Source organism: Carcharodon carcharias, chromosome 16 (assembly GCF_017639515.1).
Source record: "Carcharodon carcharias isolate sCarCar2 chromosome 16, sCarCar2.pri, whole genome shotgun sequence".
Lineage (NCBI taxonomy): Eukaryota > Metazoa > Chordata > Chondrichthyes > Lamniformes > Lamnidae > Carcharodon > Carcharodon carcharias.
The window spans coordinates 53,506,303-53,523,989 of NC_054482.1; the positions used below are offsets into that span (position 1 = coordinate 53,506,303).

Consider the following 17,687-nt stretch of genomic DNA (forward strand, 5'->3'; position numbering starts at 1 on the left):
TCTCGCCCGCCAGCTAGCAAGGGAGAGCCCACATTGCCTCCTTTGGGGAAGGCCCGCTGTGTTAAGTGCCAGTCAGGTACTTAAGTGGCCAGCAGCAGGGCTTCCCTGCAATCAATGAAATTCCGCACCCCGGGAAGCGGCCAGCCAATTAGAGACCATCAGCTCTCCATTGCAGGCAGCACCCCCAGGATTGCTGGTGGCTGCTTGTAATACACCAACCAGAGCCTAAGAATTAGCAAGGGATCCAGGCCACCAGGACACAGGTGAGTGGGGGCAGGATAGGGTGTCACGGGGAGGGTGTGACTGGCTGGGGAGGAAGGTGGGGGGGGATTGGAGGAAAGGGTAGTGGGTTGGCTCTGACCGGACCCCTAACCCCCTTCCGAATGCCAGGTCCCTCGATCAGGACTGTCGCAGGATGCCTGGAACACAATAGGGTTTGCTTTCCTGGGCTTCCCAGGTGGCAACAATCTCACTCGCTGCTGGTTTAATATCAACAACAGTGGAATGAGGCCATTAACTGGGCATCATTTGCCCACTTAAGGTGTTCAGTTGACATTGGGGTGGGAAGACCATCCACAAGCCTTCCCGCCCTGGACTTAATTTGAACAGAGACACAAAGGTGACGTCATCCCCACCCAGCACCCTCACACCCAATTAAAAGCCACCTCTCTCCAAACTCGCTTCATGGGAGGGCATTAAAGTCTGCCCAATGAATGTTGTCTTTTCCTGTTTTATTGATATCATTTGCTGTTCTGAACATTTCTCTTTTTCCTCCAAATGCTCCAATCTATGTGTTGTTCATTCCCCTTACTTTCAAGCTGCTGAAATCATAACTTATTGTACCAACTCCTACTTTAAAACAGCCATTCTGAGCATCTCAAGGCTATGGAGCTCTTGATCTTACTCATGGTCCCTCCCTCTTGAAATTTATAGGCTTTAAACTGCTGAGCTTGCTATCACATAATCATATAATTTACCTCATTCTCATATATAAATCCCTCCATGGTTTTACCCTTTCCTAGCACAGTAACCTTTTACAACTTACTTAGAACTCTGTATTCCTCCAATTCTAGCCTCTTATGGATCCTCAACTTCCTTTGGCCTAACATTGGCAACTGTGCTTTCAGCCATCTAGGCCCTAAGCTCTGGAATTCCCTCTCTGCCTCTCCGTGCTCTCCCCCAACCTTTATGACCCTCCTTTAAACCTATATCTTTGACCCTGTGTTTAGTCACCTGCGCCAATAACATCTTCTTTGGAAAAATGTTGCCACTTGTGCTCCTCTGAACTGCCTTAAGGCACTATATAATGGCAAGTTGCTACTCTCTTTTCTTGGCCCCTGTCCTTCAAACTCAGCAACCAACAAAGCACAAATTAAACCCTCCTGCCGGAAGCTCAGATGATCTTCTTGACCTCCTTGACTAATGGCTTCTGCTAGTATGCCCTTTGCCTTCACTTCTTTCATAATATAGTTTCCTACAAATGTAATGAACTCATTGTTTCACATTGAGGTACAACCTACCTTTCACCACTGTCTGGAAAATTGTGGCAATGCTGCCTGTTGAATTTGGATTGGTCTTTGAGTCTTGCAAAACTCTGCACTCTGAAAAATCTTATCATCTATAAAAATAATTGTAGTTGGAATAATTTCCAGATCCTGATTCTACACTTGCTGAGGCTGCGTGCCCAATCTGGTGTAAATTTTGTATTGTTATGACCGGTCCCAGGGCGAGGTTCCCCAAATTTGTTATGAGCCTGTAAAGATACCCCAACTTGTTATGCTCCCAGGTGAAGAGGGGTGAACTGGTTCCCCTTCTTTATTCAACCCTCTTGGTTGGCCGCAACAAGGTTAATTTAAAAATGATCCCTTCCCTCATGGATACCTTTTCCCAGTCCAGATGTATTTATGTTTTAAAAGGAGCTCATTTAACCAGGCTTTTTTGAGTTAACGAAAGAGTGAGTTCATTGGTTACTAAAATGCAAGAAAAGCACAAATAAAACACAACACACATGCAGATTAGAAATGAGAAGTGAGTCCAGAAATAAAAGTTTTAAAAATATACAAATCAGTCTTTGGCTGGTCCGTGAAGGGTAGATGATGAAACATTGCAGCCGGTAAGATGGGTGATTCTAGTAGAGCTGACTTTAGTAGTTAAGCAGCTGGTTTGGATATTCTTGGTTCTGCAGGTTAGCTGAAAGGAGTTGTCCTGTTTCCTTTTCAACTATAGCTTTACTGACTTGTGACTTGCTTTCAGCAGTCAGAGAGAGAGGACTTCTTTACCTGCAAGTGCAGGGATGCCTAGTTGATGTTCTTCAGCTGTGACCTTCACTGCACACTCTCACATACTAGGCCTTGAACACTAAAACTAGCACACAGAACTAAGGCTGCAGTTGGCTTTTTAACCCTTTTTCTTGTGTATTCCTGGAAAGGAAAAAACAAACATGTATTTTGCCCAAATCCACTTTCTTTTCAACTCACTTCATGTCCATAGTCTGGGATATAACTCACAGGAGATGGTTTCTGCTGAGATGGTAATCAACCTTCATTATCTCCACAATCATAGGAGTTTGCAGTTCAGTTTTTGCATTGCATCGTTTCCTTTGAAGTGTCTCTGTATGAAATAGGCCTTGACACCTTTGTTGGTGCAACATTCCGTTCTCTGGACTAGTTGGTCAAGTGTAATCCACATAGGAATTTTCCAGTGGAGTATGACAACTGCCTAATTTCCTGTTCCAATTTCCTTTCTTGCTTTCATCACTCAATTTTCTCCCTCCTCTCTGGAAGATGCTCCCTCACACTGGTTTACACTTACAGAGGACACAATATCTTGCCCACATGACCAGTCTTCAAGTGTGGTGTCGGACAATGAGTGTTGCTGAATATTCTGTCTTGGAGGCAACATATGTATATCCAGCCTCGTCTTCACCCAATTTACATACAGGGGATTCCATCAACGGTGAGCCATTCTTGATGGTGTGATTGGAAGTGTGCGCCACTTCAGCTCTCTTACTTTTTCCCATTTCCCACGCGATTAAATTAAAATTTAAAGTTCTGGTGGCATGCACAGGAGACACGTACAATCACACAGCCGGGGAAGTGGTGAAACCCACTGTCAGCTGAAAATACACCAGCTATAGGTGGGCTATAAATGAGCCTCCTGGTGAAACAACAGGGCCACAACTTCCCTGCCCAACTCTACCACCACTTGAAAGCACAAAGGTGTTTTTCAAAATTAAATTTCACTTGTAAATATTTTACATTACATTAGTTTCACTTCATTCTTTTTTATTCATTCATGGGATGTGGGCGTGACTGGCTAGGTCAGCGTTTATTGCCTATCTCTAATTTTCCTTGTTCAGAGGACATTTTAAGAGTCAACCATATTGCTGTGGGTCTGGAGTCACATGTAAGCCAAACCAGGTAAGGACAAATTTCCTTCCCTAAAGGACATTAGTGAATCAGATGTGTTTTTACGACAGTTTATGGTCATCATCAGATTTTTAATTGCAGGTTTTTATTGAATTAAAATTTCACCATCTGTCTTGGTGGGATTTGAACCCAGGTCATCAGTGTTACTCTGGGCATCTGGAATACTAGTCCAGTGACAATGCTATTATGCCACTGACCCCCCTCCCCTCTGACATCAGTGTATATCATTGATGTTTGTTAAGACTAGTTTAGTCAAAGAGCTAAATGTACTGGCACACCTCATGGTTGGTGCACATTGATAGTTACAGGGGAATTAGGGACATTTCCTTTATTGTCAAAAAAACAATGTTGTGTTTTTTGCATTCACTCTTTATTGAATGTTCATGTTAGGCCCAGTGTGATACTCATCACGCTGTGGGTCATGGCTAAACTTGCAGGCTTACCTGACCTTCCCTTCCTTGCTTTGTAAAGGAGATTTTCTGAGAGCAATCTCAGCGGTAGTAATTGAAATGTTATAGGTGAATTCAAAGCCCTGTAAGAATTCTACCAGCCAACACTGTGAGATGGCACACATTTGGCCAGTACTGACTTCGCGTTTTGGCCCTTCATTTTCTTACCTTGACTGACTGTTCCCACCAGCCCACCCCCTATTACACCCAGGATGCCAGGCCCTTCCTACTTCACTCCTCCTTGCTTCAGACCCCACCATCTGTCCTCCCCTGGATCCCTCTTCCACTCTCCATGCCCCAGCCCAATTCCAGAATCCCCCTAACCACTGATTCACCCTTGCCAGTCCTGAGCCTCCATGCAAACTGCCATTCTCCTCCCTGCCCTTGTGTCGCACAGTTGAACAAGGAAAATTGCTGACCTTGCCCACAATTGCACAAAGCCAACTAATGCACGCCACCTTTAAACAACTGTGAACTGGGTGTCATGAGATTCTCATGGGCCACTGACTTTATCTTGAAGGCAGGATGTAATGAAAAAAGTTTTATGCTAATAAGTATTCAAATGTGTTACCAGTATGCACCTGTTGTATGAGGCTTGAAATTAAGCAAATACGCTGCTGACTTTACCTCTGCATCATAACCTACATCGGAAAATTAAGATTTTGCATCTCACCTAATTAAGCCAACCTGCACATTTCTCTTGTGGGCTTGATAAAATACACCTCAAACCACCCCAACCCCAGACACTTTCAAGTCAAGATCTCTGAAAAATGATCAGAAATGGAAAATGCGTCCGGTATTTCCCTCACCGAAGGACACTTTTGGCAGCCCTGTTGTTGCAGAGAAATGGAGGATTTGAACAATTGTTTTGACAGTGACCACGATTTTTGGCTGCCACTGACTTTATCACAGCAGACACATCTGGCACTTCTAACTTTTGGAGACGTGCTTAAAAATAAGTGACTTAAAAGGAAGTTGTAAAACTTGTAGGGGTGATTGAATGCAAAACAAAAGCACAGAAACAGGCCATTCAGCCCAACTGGTCTATACTGGTGTTTATACTCAACATGAGCTTCCTCCCATCCTACCTCATTAGATCCCATCAGTATATTCTTCTGATCCTTTCTCCTTCATGTACTTATCTAGCTTTACCTTAAATGCTTCAATGCCAATCTGCGGTAGCAAGTTCTGCATTCTAACCATTCTCTAGATAAAGTAGATTCACCTGAATTCCCTACTGGATTTCTTATTTTTTATTAGTTTTTCTCCCAATATTTAACATGTTCATGAACAAGACAATTTCCATTCGCAGTAGCTTCACACATTCTGCAAGCTATACATATTTAAGAATAGAAGGCTTCAAGAATTAATTTTTGGTAGTGTTGATTCTTTTTAATAACTTGTATTCCAGAAAAGAATGCCTTAGTAAAAAGGCTTTGCCTGTGGTAAGCCAGAGGCAAGACACATTTCAATTGAGGAAGGCAGCTTGCATTGTTTCCACTGAGACCAGTCCCCTGTCAAGAGTTTCAAAAGGTGAACTGATTACGTTTTATAGGGGTTGGTATGGGTGCAAGTGATTTGAGAACCATGGACCCTTGGAAACAGCAGTTACGGAGAAGTTATTGGAATCTACCATCAGGGACAGTGATTAAGCACTTGGACAAGTATGAGCTGATCGAGGATGTATGAAAAGCAGCTCATGTTTGAATAAGGAAGTTAAGTTTTTTTGAAAATATGTTGTCTATGGACTTGCAAAAAATATTTGATAAGGTTCCACAAAATTGATTAAGTATGAAAAAGCACAGAATTGGAGGTAACATTGTAACACGGGTTGCTACTGTAATTAGTTGGGAGATAGGAGACAGAGAGTAGAGAAAACATTTCCCGATTGTGAGTATGTGACAAGTACAGCTCCCCAGGAATCTGGGCTGGGGCCTCAGCTTTTCACTGCAAATATTAATGACTTGAATAAAGGAATAGACAGTTGGATCTTTGAGTTTATAGATGACACTAAGAAGGGATAGTGAGTTGTGTGGATAGGAACAGAAAATTACAAAGAGACAGAAGCATAATATTATGCTTTCATTAAGCTCTGTCTCACTGATATGAAGGCAACTTCTGAGAAACACAGAAAATATCTTTGCTGTGGAATGATGTACTGTTTTGTTTCATGTCTGCAAGGAAAATTGAACCTGCTCTTAACTCTAGGTTCCATACCACATATCCCTGATAGTTCCAATGAGAAATTCCTGCCTTTATCACATTGTAAATTACAGAAACTCTGACTTCGACTACATCGTTTTTATGAGAGATAGATTCTACCTTTCGTTCGTATCTAACAATGCACTCTGGCTCCTTGCTGGAACAATAAATTCAGAATACTGGTGTTGTGCTCCCCTCACAGTGTGTAGTCTGAAGCAATGGAACTAAGAGTGGGAGCTGCAAGGATTGGAAGGAGGTTGTAAATAGCTTTAGGGAGCTCAAACCATAATTACCTTGCCATGTGTTACACAAACTGTTCTCTAACCACAGATCAATAGAAGCAGATTTTGTAGTTCTACTTCATGTGAATTCCGACTATACCTCAAGATATTATTACACTGCAGTCATTCACCCGAGTGCCTATTCTTCATGTAAGGTATTCTTCAAGTGTGGCTTGAACTTATTCCTGACTGATTACTGTACGTTTACCCTGTTTCCTAACAGAAACCACCACTTCTGTGCAAGTGTGATCAGAGCAGGAATGTTGGGTTATTCTCCGTTTCCTCCCCAGCAAATACTCGGAATGTTCTCCTTAGAGTAGACAAGGGGTGATTTAATAGAGGTGTTCAAAATTACAGAGATTTTTGACAGAGTAAATAAGGTAAAACTGTTTCCAGTGGAAGAAGGGTCAGAAACCAAAGGACACCAGTTTAGGAACCAGGGTGAGATGAGAATTATGTTTATGCAGCAAGTCGTTGTGATCTGGAATGCACTACCTGAAATTGTATCCAAAAGGGAATTAGCTGTATACCTCGAAAGGAAACATTTTCAGGGCTATGAAGAAGGAACAGGGGAGTGGGGGGATTAGTTGGATGATTGTTTCAAAGAGTTGGCACGGGACCTTTGTTGTATGATTTTCTGTCTGCTACTGTCAGCTTAGTTTAGGATCTGCTAACTCAAAACATCCAGGGATTTAACCTGAAGCTTCCTGGTCTGCAGGGCTCAGCACCAAGTCACTCTGTGCATTCTCGCACAGTGAATTGAAGAAAATGTGTAACTTGGCAGAGCAATAGCAGATAAAATCTAATAGAACCAAGACTCAAGTACTGTATATGGGAAGGAAAAATAGGAGGCACCTAGGGCTGGATTTTCATCTTTGAGGAGGGTGGCAGGAGTTGGGAAATTTCCCAGCTCAGAGCACCCTCATGGGAAAAGGTATTTGCAAAGGTGGGATTTTTGTTCTGGGGGTTGGACAGGTGTGGGCTGGAGTCGGGCGTGTCACCCCCCAGAAACTGTTCGGAGCTGGCCACAGAGGCTGCCAAGTGCCAAGGCGGCCTGGTTAAAAGGCCCACCATGGTGTAGATGTTTTATTTGATGTTAGGTCCTCAGCCCTCACATCCCTCATCCCCACACACACTGCCTATGCCCATCCATGCCAATGCATTTTGCCAGTCTCTCCCATGGCTCCTCATACCCTCCATGCCATTCTATGCCTTCTATTCACTCCCATGCCCTCATTGCCCACCATGGCCCCTCATATCCACCATGCAAACCATAAGACCATAAGACATAGGAGCAGAAATTAGGCCATTCGGCCCATCGAGTCTGCTCCGCCATTCAATCATGGCTGATACATTTCTCAACCCCATTCTCCCGGCTTCTCTCTGTAACCTTTGATCCCCTTACCAATCAAGAACCTATCTATCTCAGTCTTAAATACACTCAATGACCTGGCCTCCACAGCCTTCTGTGGCAATGAATTCCATAGATTCACCACTCTCTGGCTAAATAAGTTTCTCCTTATTTCTGTTCTAAAAGGTCTTTCCTTTACTCTGAGGCTGTGCCTTCGGGTCCTAGTCTCTCCTACTAATGGAAACATCTTCCCCACGTCCACTCTATCCAGGCCTTTCAGTATTCTGTAAGTTTCAATCAGATCCCCCCTCATCCTTATAAACTCCGAGTATCGACCCAGATCCTCAAACGTTCCTCATATGTTAAGCCATTCATTCCTGGGATTGGGATCATTCTCGTCAACCTCCTCTGGACCCTCTCCAGGGCCAGCAAATCCTTCCTGAGATATGGGGTCCACAATTGCTCACAATATTCTAAATGTGGTCTGACCAGAGCCTTATAAAGCCTCAGCAGCACATCGCTGCTTTTATATTCTAGTCCCCACAAAATAAATGCCAACATTGCATTTGCCTTCCTAACTGCCGACTCAACCTGCAAGTTAATCTTAAGAGAATCCTGGACTAGGACTCCCAAGTCCCTTTGCACTCCAGATTTCTGAATTCTCTCCCCAAACCTATACCCTTTTACTCTCCCATGGCCCCGCATACACTGCATGCCAACCTATGTCCCTTTACCTGACCCCCATGGCCACAAAGCCCCTATGCCTACTTACTGCCAACTCATACCAACCCATGATCCCCACTCAATCCCATGGCCCCTTATAGTTCCTATGTCAACCTAGTGCAAAGTCATGGCAATCCATGACCCGCCTCCCACTAATTCCATGACCCCTTATAAGCCAACTTTGTGCCAACTCATGCTAACCCATTTCACCCACCTTCCTTTGCCCTTATAGCCCCCCATGCCAACACACCCAGTATTCACCATGGGCAGATCTCAGGCACCATGCTAATAAAATAAAGCTCTATTACAGACTTCACTATAGAAAAACACTCTCATTGATAAAAGCCTATTCAATACATTTAAATCCCTTTAATAACTTAGTCCTTTATAAAACAAACATTTGTATTCATAGCCCCACATCAAAGACAGCTAATCCCTTAATAACCTCTTTGAGCTGTCAATCAAACTATGAGTTTACAGCCACCCCCAATATGATAATGACAGGTGGTGGGAGCAGGTAAGCTGTAATCATTCAATAATGGTAGCCCTCAGGCTCATGTTAACCAACAGCTATTGAAATGGCAAGTACTGATTTATTTCAACTGAGTAACAGAACAAGCTGTTTGGTCCCTCCTCAGAATTTAAAGGGTTGGCCATTTAAATAAACAGTTTGACTTATCTTATGTGGCCTTCACAAGCACTTATGTTTCCACAGTGAAGTCGTGGAGCACGCACTGTTGGTTGAGGCCATTCTGGGAGTGAAAATCTGATCTACTTGTCCTGTGCATTGAATTTAAATGATTCAGTTGAGATTGGCTTTCCCTCACGTGTACTTCATGTCCCAACCCCGTTCCCCTACTGATGAACATGGGAACTGTAGGAAATGGAGGTGGGATTTCTGGATCTGGGTCCTGCCCGCCATTTTTAATGGTCCCCGGAGTGTTCCCAACTCTGTAAACATCCAGCCCATAGAGTCCAGGAATAGTGGTGACATAGATAAAGAAAGCATAGTGCCTTTCACCTCTTCAGGATATCCCAAAGCACTTCACAGCCAGTCACTATTGTTTGGTAGGCAAATGAGAGGCAATTTGTGCACAATATGGTTCCACAATAACAATCAGATAAATAATCAATCTGATCTGATGGCATTGGTTGAGGAATAAATTTTGGTCAGGAAGTCAGGAAACTCTCCTGCTCATCTTTGAGTAGTGCCAGAGGATTTTTTACATCCATCTAAGCAGGCAGTGGTGTCCTCAGTTGAACATTTTATCTGAAAGTTAGGACTTCCGACAGTGCAGATGCACAGAACTGCAAGACTCGATTAAAGTCTCTGAAACAGGACTTGGGCTCTCAAAAGTCTGACTCAGACAAGAGTTTGACCACCAAACCAAGGCTGAAACTTAAGGATAAGGTTTAAAATGTCCAACCAATGCAGAGTTGCAATCAGCAAAGAGGTGTTGAATTATGCAGCCAAAATGGTAGAGTACAAAATGGAGGAAAATTGGTCAATGACTGTTAGATCACACCTTGAATACCTGGTCACCAAGGCAAAAGGGATTCAAGTACTCAAAACAATGAATAGATGAGGCACAAGACTGACTCATAATATTAGAGGTCTGAGTTATGAAGTAAGACTGGAAAACCTTAGGCTTTTCAGCCTTAAATAGGGGCATTGTATTTTGAGACATACAAATTAATTAAGAAAACAGAAAAGCAGACAAAGAGTAATCAACACCTGGAATGGACATTCAGTGGAGGTAAAAGCCCTGAAATCATTCAAGAACCAATTGAAACATTGCAACTAGGGGGATGTTAGGGGAATTCTGAATAGATGAACTGAGCTAAATTTATTTCATTTATAATTACTTTTGTTAACTAGGTTGAGTGTAAATATATTTTATATAGGTAGAAGCATAATGCTGCAGTATAATGTTGCCCACCCAAAACTGCAGCTGTAGTGTAAAAGCAACTTTAGTTTCTATAATTTTTTTTCATCTACCCTTGTTTTACTGTCTTATTCGCTGTTTCTGAAGGCCTCCCTAAATGCCCCATTTTGTTAAGTAAAATATTGGGCGGATTCATCCCACATTTGCAATAAGTGCCAGAGCAGATGGGAAAAAGGACGCTTTACCCACTGGCGCAATGGCGGGTTTTCACGCTATATCGTCCCATTCCGCATCATTAATAATGCATTCCCGGGCAAGACGCCAGGTTGCTGGCAGGGCAGCCTCTGATTCGCCCACCCCGCCGTCAGCTCAGGCTTTCAGTAATCTGGCCGTCATATTTAAAGGGCGCCCCTGCACAGAGCGAGCATTCTCTGAGCTAGCAGCTGGTCATAGCTGCCAAAGGGAGAAAAACATGCTGTCTCCAAATTTAGCAATGCCTCCCTTGAGCACCTACTGGATAGAGTGGAGGTCGGTCGTGAAGCCCTCTACAACCGCACCCCCCCCCCCCCCCCCCCCCCCCCCCCCCCACCGGTGTGGGCGAAGACAATTAAGCAAGGTGACAAATGCAGCATGGGAGGCTGTGGTTAGCACCAATGCTCTACAAAAAGGACAGTCACCCATTGCCGATAGAGGATGAATGATCTCCTTTGTTCCACCTGGGTAAGTCACTTTTCTCATCAATCTCAGCTCACACACTCAGAAGCCAATCACAGCCACAGGATCTCACTCACTGCCAGTTCAAGGGACATCACCATTCACTCTCTCACACACATCTTCATCTGCCCTTGTGGATCGTCTTCATTCCATCCATGGCACCACTCGCCACCCACACATGCCAGGCATCCTTCCCTTTTGTCCTGGCAGGTGCACTGCTTACACTCTCCGTCTGTTTTCATGCAGGACAAGCTGGCACACAACAAAAGGGAGAGGTTGCAAACTGGTGGAGGAATGCCTGATGTAAGGGTCCTAACAGACATTGAAAGTAGAGTCATCCAGCTGGCCAGCGACGATCTGGACCATTCCTGTACTGATGGTGAGGTTGGTGGTGCTCAACCAAGTGAGGATCCAGCAGTGCAACATCCATCATGCTGTGAGTCAGCTCCCCTGTTCTGCAGTCCCCTGCCACGCACTAATCGTTTCTCTTTGTTTTTGCAGCGAGATCTGGGAAACAGCCGAGGGGCCCATGACCCAGGTCCTTAACTCAAGCTCCGAAGACACCTTGGAAGAAGAATCTGATGACACCCTCATTGAAGACCCATCACAGTGCCCACCCACACCCTCCACCAGCACAGAGGCACATGCCTTGGTGGAACCTAGTTCTGGAGTAGCCTCACCAATCCAACTGGTGAGCACATCGAACTGTCTGATCCACAGCAGGCGGCAGCAGGGATTTCCAAGTTTTCCATCATTCAGAGGACTGTTGGAGGCCAGAAATCTGCTGAGTCAGAGTCAGATGATGAGCCTTTGGCTTCAGTCATACCTCAGTTGCTGAAGCTGCAAAGGCAAGCTTGGGAACATCAAGAAGGGATGTCCGCTGCACTCCTCAGATTGCAAGGCATGATGGAGGAGTCCATCTGCCTTCATTCTGAGGGGATAGTGCTGGCATGCCAACGCACTGAGGTCAACACTGGTAGGTTGGCGGCTGCCATGGAAACCTTAGTCCAGTACGTCAGTCCTGCACTACTGCGCGGGCTGAACTCCATCGTTGACATCATAGTTATCCTCCAACAGTGTCAACGCAAGAGGGATGTAGGGCAGCTCGATCTCACTCCAGCTTCACCTGCTCCTCAAGGAGTCAGCCAGGGGCCCTCAGGCACCCATAGGGAGGAGGATCAGCAGGTGCACAATTTGGGGCCATCCACCCAGGTGACTCTGGGAGTGTTCAGCCCATCCAAGTCCCCTCTCCTGTGACCTCAGCAACAGCAGCTCCACAGGCCAAGGAGGGTGCAATTACCACACAGCAGGACCCTGAAACCAGGCCGGGGCCCTCCAGAGGGCACCCATCAAGGTCATCACAGACAGGACGTAGCAGTCAGCAGGCTGCCTCCACCTCCGTTGTGGATGTCGGGGAGCACCAAGATGTAACAGCAGAGTTAGGAATATTCAGAAAATGTAGTTTTGGCGCGTGGGCCACTTTTAAATAATGTTGACTATTGTAAATATACTCTCTACAATGTCACCCTGTCCATACCTCCTTGTTATGATGTCAGTCTGATGTGAAACCTTGGTCCCTACACAAGATAAAGGCAGGTGTCTCAGTCCAGGGCCTCCGTCCTGTGCTTTGTGCAACTTTCCCAGCACATTGATGGTGTGCCTCCACAGTCACTGGACATATCAGTCATGCCTGCACCTCGATGGGACTTAACATTGCTGCCAAAATGTCCTGGGCCGGCGGCACAGAGTTCCCTCATTCTCTCTGTGTGCTGTCAGCACCTTTGAGGTGTGGCTGGCACCCCCATCCCATCAGCATCTGTGTCCAGTGACATTGTGGTCCTGAAGGGTTCAGCTCACAAAGGATGCCATAGGATCAAGAGAAGTTAAAGTTTCCGCACTACATTTCTCTGATATGACCCTGCTCACAGAGCGCAAGTGATCTGCCATCAGCCGGACTGAAGCCAGACATTCACATAAGCCATGTGAGGATCTATGGTGTGTCCCCACTGCATGTCATCATCATCCTCCTGGAATGTAGGAACTAAGGGCATCCGCTGCATTTCCATGACAGGAGCCTTATCACAGTGGGCACGTGCACTGCCACCAGCCAGACCGGAGTTAAACGTTCACGGATGCAATGTGAGGATCTGTGGAGTGTCATCACTGCATATCATCATCATCCTCCTTGAATCAATCGGCTGTGAGAGTGCTCAACTGTGCCTGCCTCGTCCGTACGTCGCGATGGCCTCATTGCCATCATCCTTGCCTTCAAGGACTTCATTACCCTCTTCCCTGTCAACGTCCTCCTCATCAGAGGAGATGTGCAGTACCTCCATCTCCTCCTCAGCCAGCTTGTCTCCCCGTTGCAGCGCCAGGTTGTAAAAGGCGCAGCAGACAATGACGATGAGTGACACCCTCTGTGGACTGTATTTCAGGGCTCCACCAGACTGGCCCAGGCACCAGAACCTCATCTTCAGTATCCAGATGGTCAGCTCCAACAAGTTGTGAGCTGCACCGTGAGCCACATTATACCGTCTCTCTGCTGCAGTCAGAGGCTGCCACACGGGCGTCAGCAGCTGTGTCCCCGAGAAGCCAACCCTGGAGCTTCTGTGGACCCTGGAAGACATCAGTGATCTGAGACCTACTGAGAATGTAGGTGTTGTGGGCACCCCCTGGGAATTGTGCGCAGACCTATGGGATATGTTTATGGTGGTCGCACACCAGCTGAACATTCAGCAAGTGGAAGCCCTTGCAGTTGACATAGTCAACTGCTTGTTGCCACAGAGACCTAAGCATGAGTGCAGTCGATGGCACCCTGCACCTGTGGCAAACCTAAGATATGCGTACATCCCAGCGCTCCTGCTTCCTGGCTTTCCTGATCCTAGGTAAAATGCATGTAGTTCTGTGCTTTTGTGAATATGGCGTCAGTGACCTCTTGGATGCACTTGTTGGTGGAGGCTTGTGAGATCCCACAGAGGTCACCTGTGGAGCCCTGAAAGGAGCCAGTGGCTTAAACATTGGGCGCTGCTGTCACTTTCACGGCCACTGGCAGTGGATGCCCTCCAAGTCCCCGTGGCACCAAATCCTGCAGCAGCTGACAGATGTGACCAACTGGTTCCCTGGATATTTGCAGTCTTTGGCGACACTGGTTCTCAGTCATCTGCAGGAATGACAAGTGCCATCTATAGACCCTGAGTCGAGCTAGGCACCAACCAGCGATGGCTTGCTGTGGATTTTCAGTGGCATGCACAGGAGCCCCAGCCGCCCCTTCTTGAGAGTGCTGCTCCTTCCTCTGCCCAGCCAGGTGTCTCTGTCACTCTCTTTTCCTTCATCTCTGCTCCCTGTAAGCCTGTATGAGGCATACAGCTAGGTCACCAGGCTCCATGCTCCTGATGTACTCCTCCTGCAGGATGACAGAGAGGGACATGTGAGTCAGCATTGTTCTCCGAGGGACCTCTTATGGTTACATGTGTGGCTCCAGCTCCATCTTAACGCATGCTTGAGAGTGCCGGCCACCACTTAGATGGCCAGAGATTAGTGAGCTGCATGGCTGCCCAAAACCCCACCCACTTCCACCTCACTCCACCTGACTGGCGGCAACTTTGCCCACTGGACTGCGTGCTGTGCTCTCAGCTCAGGCACAGGCATTCTCCTAACCCACACTGCAAGGCTGCACTGTTAGCTTGAACCATGGGGGACACTGGTCCAAAACTTAATGATGACATTGCAAGGGGCTGTGAGCGCCTCCACCAGTGACTGCTCCATGGCCAGCTTTAGCAAGGAGATTGTACAAAGTGCCCAGTCGTCCAATTGTTCTACAGCCCTATAAAACATTAATTTGCAGTCTGTGCCCGGGGGGGGGTGTAAAGCTCTGAAGCATTTGGTGGCACTTTCATGCCTCTGCATTGCTTGAGTGGGCAGATAAGCTAGAGGCCCAACTCCACGCACGTCAGTGTAGCTGTGCCTGAACTGTCTCAGGTGCGGATGAATGCTCTCTTTATACAAGGCTTTCCTAATGCATGGCCACTTCCCTCCCCTCCCCCTCACATGTGCATGTACGCTACCATCAAACCGTGCTGCCTTGAACCCACTAACCTCAACCGCAGTGCAGCCCTTGCCCTGGCATTGCACTGTCAGCCAGCCGGGAAAAAGTGACTTGCCTGTGCCCTCGCCTGAATGTGCAGCATCTTTTCCTTGAAGTCAAACGGGCGACCCTCGCGAGCGCTGCGCAACATTAGTGTGTACTCACCACCAAGTTCCCCTCGAAGGTCAGCTCACCAGGCACATGCCTGTTAAATGCTATTGTGAAACACCTTGGCGTGCAATCACACCAATGTGATCGGATGATCCATCGTGGGGGGATGATTCCGTTAAGCAGGGCTTATAATGAGATGCTAAAGTATTGAAATTAGGTTCCCAACGTTGGACAGCGGGAATGTCGGCCCGCCATTGATGGGCGGAGCGGATAATTGCAAACTATTTCACGACAGTGTAAAACAGGTTTTTGGCCTTCAGACGTATTGTTCTCCCCACCCCCTGCCTTGATCCCCACTGCAAATGGGCGCAGAAAATTCCGGCCATTCTCTCTCTCCTCCAAACCCTTTGTTGGCAGAGGTTTTTAGCTCTTGCACAGAGCTGCTTATGTGTGTGACCCAATCTGCATGTGGTCAAGTGATCCAACTTCACTCAATAGCTCACTTGTACCTCAGGTAGAATCACCAGGACAGCAGGGCAGAAAATTAGAGGGACGGTGAAAATGCATGCACTGGGGTTATATGACACAGCACTAGAAAGTAGAAGTTATTGAAGCTCACATTAATATCCTAATGATACTAAACTTTGGAAACTAATATAGCTCTGAAATGGCTCATAGTCCGTTTCCAAATACAGCCTCTCATCATAGAGCAATGAAAACCAGAATAATACTTGTTCTGTCCACTTGAACTATTGCTTGATGGTTGGGTCATGCACGTTCTCAGTTTCTATATTGCATGCCCAGGAATGTATCATACCATGACAAATTACTGCACATCCTGGGCTGATTAAACGTAGGTAACCGTTAAGTTTTAAGGAATCATAGGCCTACATTACAAAAGCCATTTTCTGCAGATTTGAAACCTAATACTGAAACAAATCTAGAAGATCAGGACCAACCCAATATAACCTGAGTATTACCAGGGCAGCACAATTTAACTTCTAAAACGGGGAGATACGGTTTCCATCGTCACATTTACTGAGTCACGTTGAGAAATCAGATCCAGTTATTCGCCCTTCCTGTGTTAAAATTTCTGATGTGGGTATTAAATAAGTTTACCCAGGGGGTAATTGAAGGGCACATAAAAGACACAAATGATGGATTAAATTTCCAAAAAGCTTAACTGCCTTTGGGCTGTAGTGGTTCATGTCATTAGTAACACTGCTCTGCTATAAACCTATCACCCCTCTTTCGTAATGTGAAACTTTTTTACTGCCTGTTTAATGGTGCCTTTAATATCTAAACATGAAGAAGGCAACTACACCGCCATAAAATTTAACATTAAAGGAGCTGTATGCTTTTATTTTATCCTGAAACACCCGTTAGATGCTTGTTTAAAAATCAACAAGCCTTTTTTTAAAGAAACTAGCATAATGTTTACATCACCTTGATACATTTCACAGCTTTTTTAAGAAATAATTTTGGTTTTCAACAGTGAATATTGATGACAACTTAGAAAGGAAGAGAGGAAATTGCGTGGACATTGATAAATAAAAAGATAAAAGCAAAAAAATGAGCCTGTTTTCATTAGAACAAAAGAAATTATGGGAAGGTGTGATTGAGCTGTTTAAGATTATGGAAGAATGGGATAGAGTAACTGAAAACAGATTGCTTCCAGTGATTGAGGGATCCAGAATGAGAGGACGTAGACATAAACTTAAATGCAAGACATTTAGGACAACAAAGTCAGAGCAACATTTTTAACACAGGGGATTGAGAGGCTGTGTAACATATTACCAAAATTAAGTGATTGTTGCAGAGACCATGTCAACATGGTTAAATAAGTGGTAAAAAGGGAAGGGGGATAAAAGGATATGAAAGGAGGTTGTGCAAATGAGATTAGGGCTGCTGCTTATATGAAGGTTAAGCTTCAACAGAAACTGGCAGGGCTCTGGGTCTAGACTCAAAGGAGTTTAGAAGGATGAGGGGGGATCTGATTGAAACTTGCAGAATACTGAAAGGCCTGGATAGTGGACGTGGGGAAGATGTTTCCATTAGTAGGAGAGACTGGGACCCGAGGGCACAGCCTCAGAGCAAAGGGAAGACCTTTTAGAACAGAGATGAGGAGAAACTTCTTTAGCTAGAGAGTGGTGAATCTATGGAATTCATTGCCACAGAAGGCTGTGGAGGCCAGGTCATTAAGTGTATTTAAGACCGAGATAGATAGGTTCTTGATTGGTATTGGGATCAAAGGTTACGGGGAGAAGGCGGGAGAATGGAGTTGAGAAACTTAACAGCCATGATTGAATGGCAGAGCAAACTCAATGGGCCGAATGGCCTAATTTCTGCTCCCATGTCTTATGGTCTTATGGCCCTGTTCCTGTGCTCCAGTTTCTCTGTAATTCTTTGCAAAACATGGTAAAATTCTCAGCGTAATGGAATAGAACTTTATTCTGTC

At 45.6% G+C, this 17,687-nt stretch overlaps 1 protein-coding gene across 2 annotated transcripts in view; it reads left to right on the forward strand.

Annotated features, from left to right (window-relative positions):
* ror1 (receptor tyrosine kinase-like orphan receptor 1) overlaps positions 1-17,687 on the forward strand; it is a 358,323-nt gene that overhangs the window by 165,221 nt on the left and 175,415 nt on the right. The window lies entirely within an intron of this gene.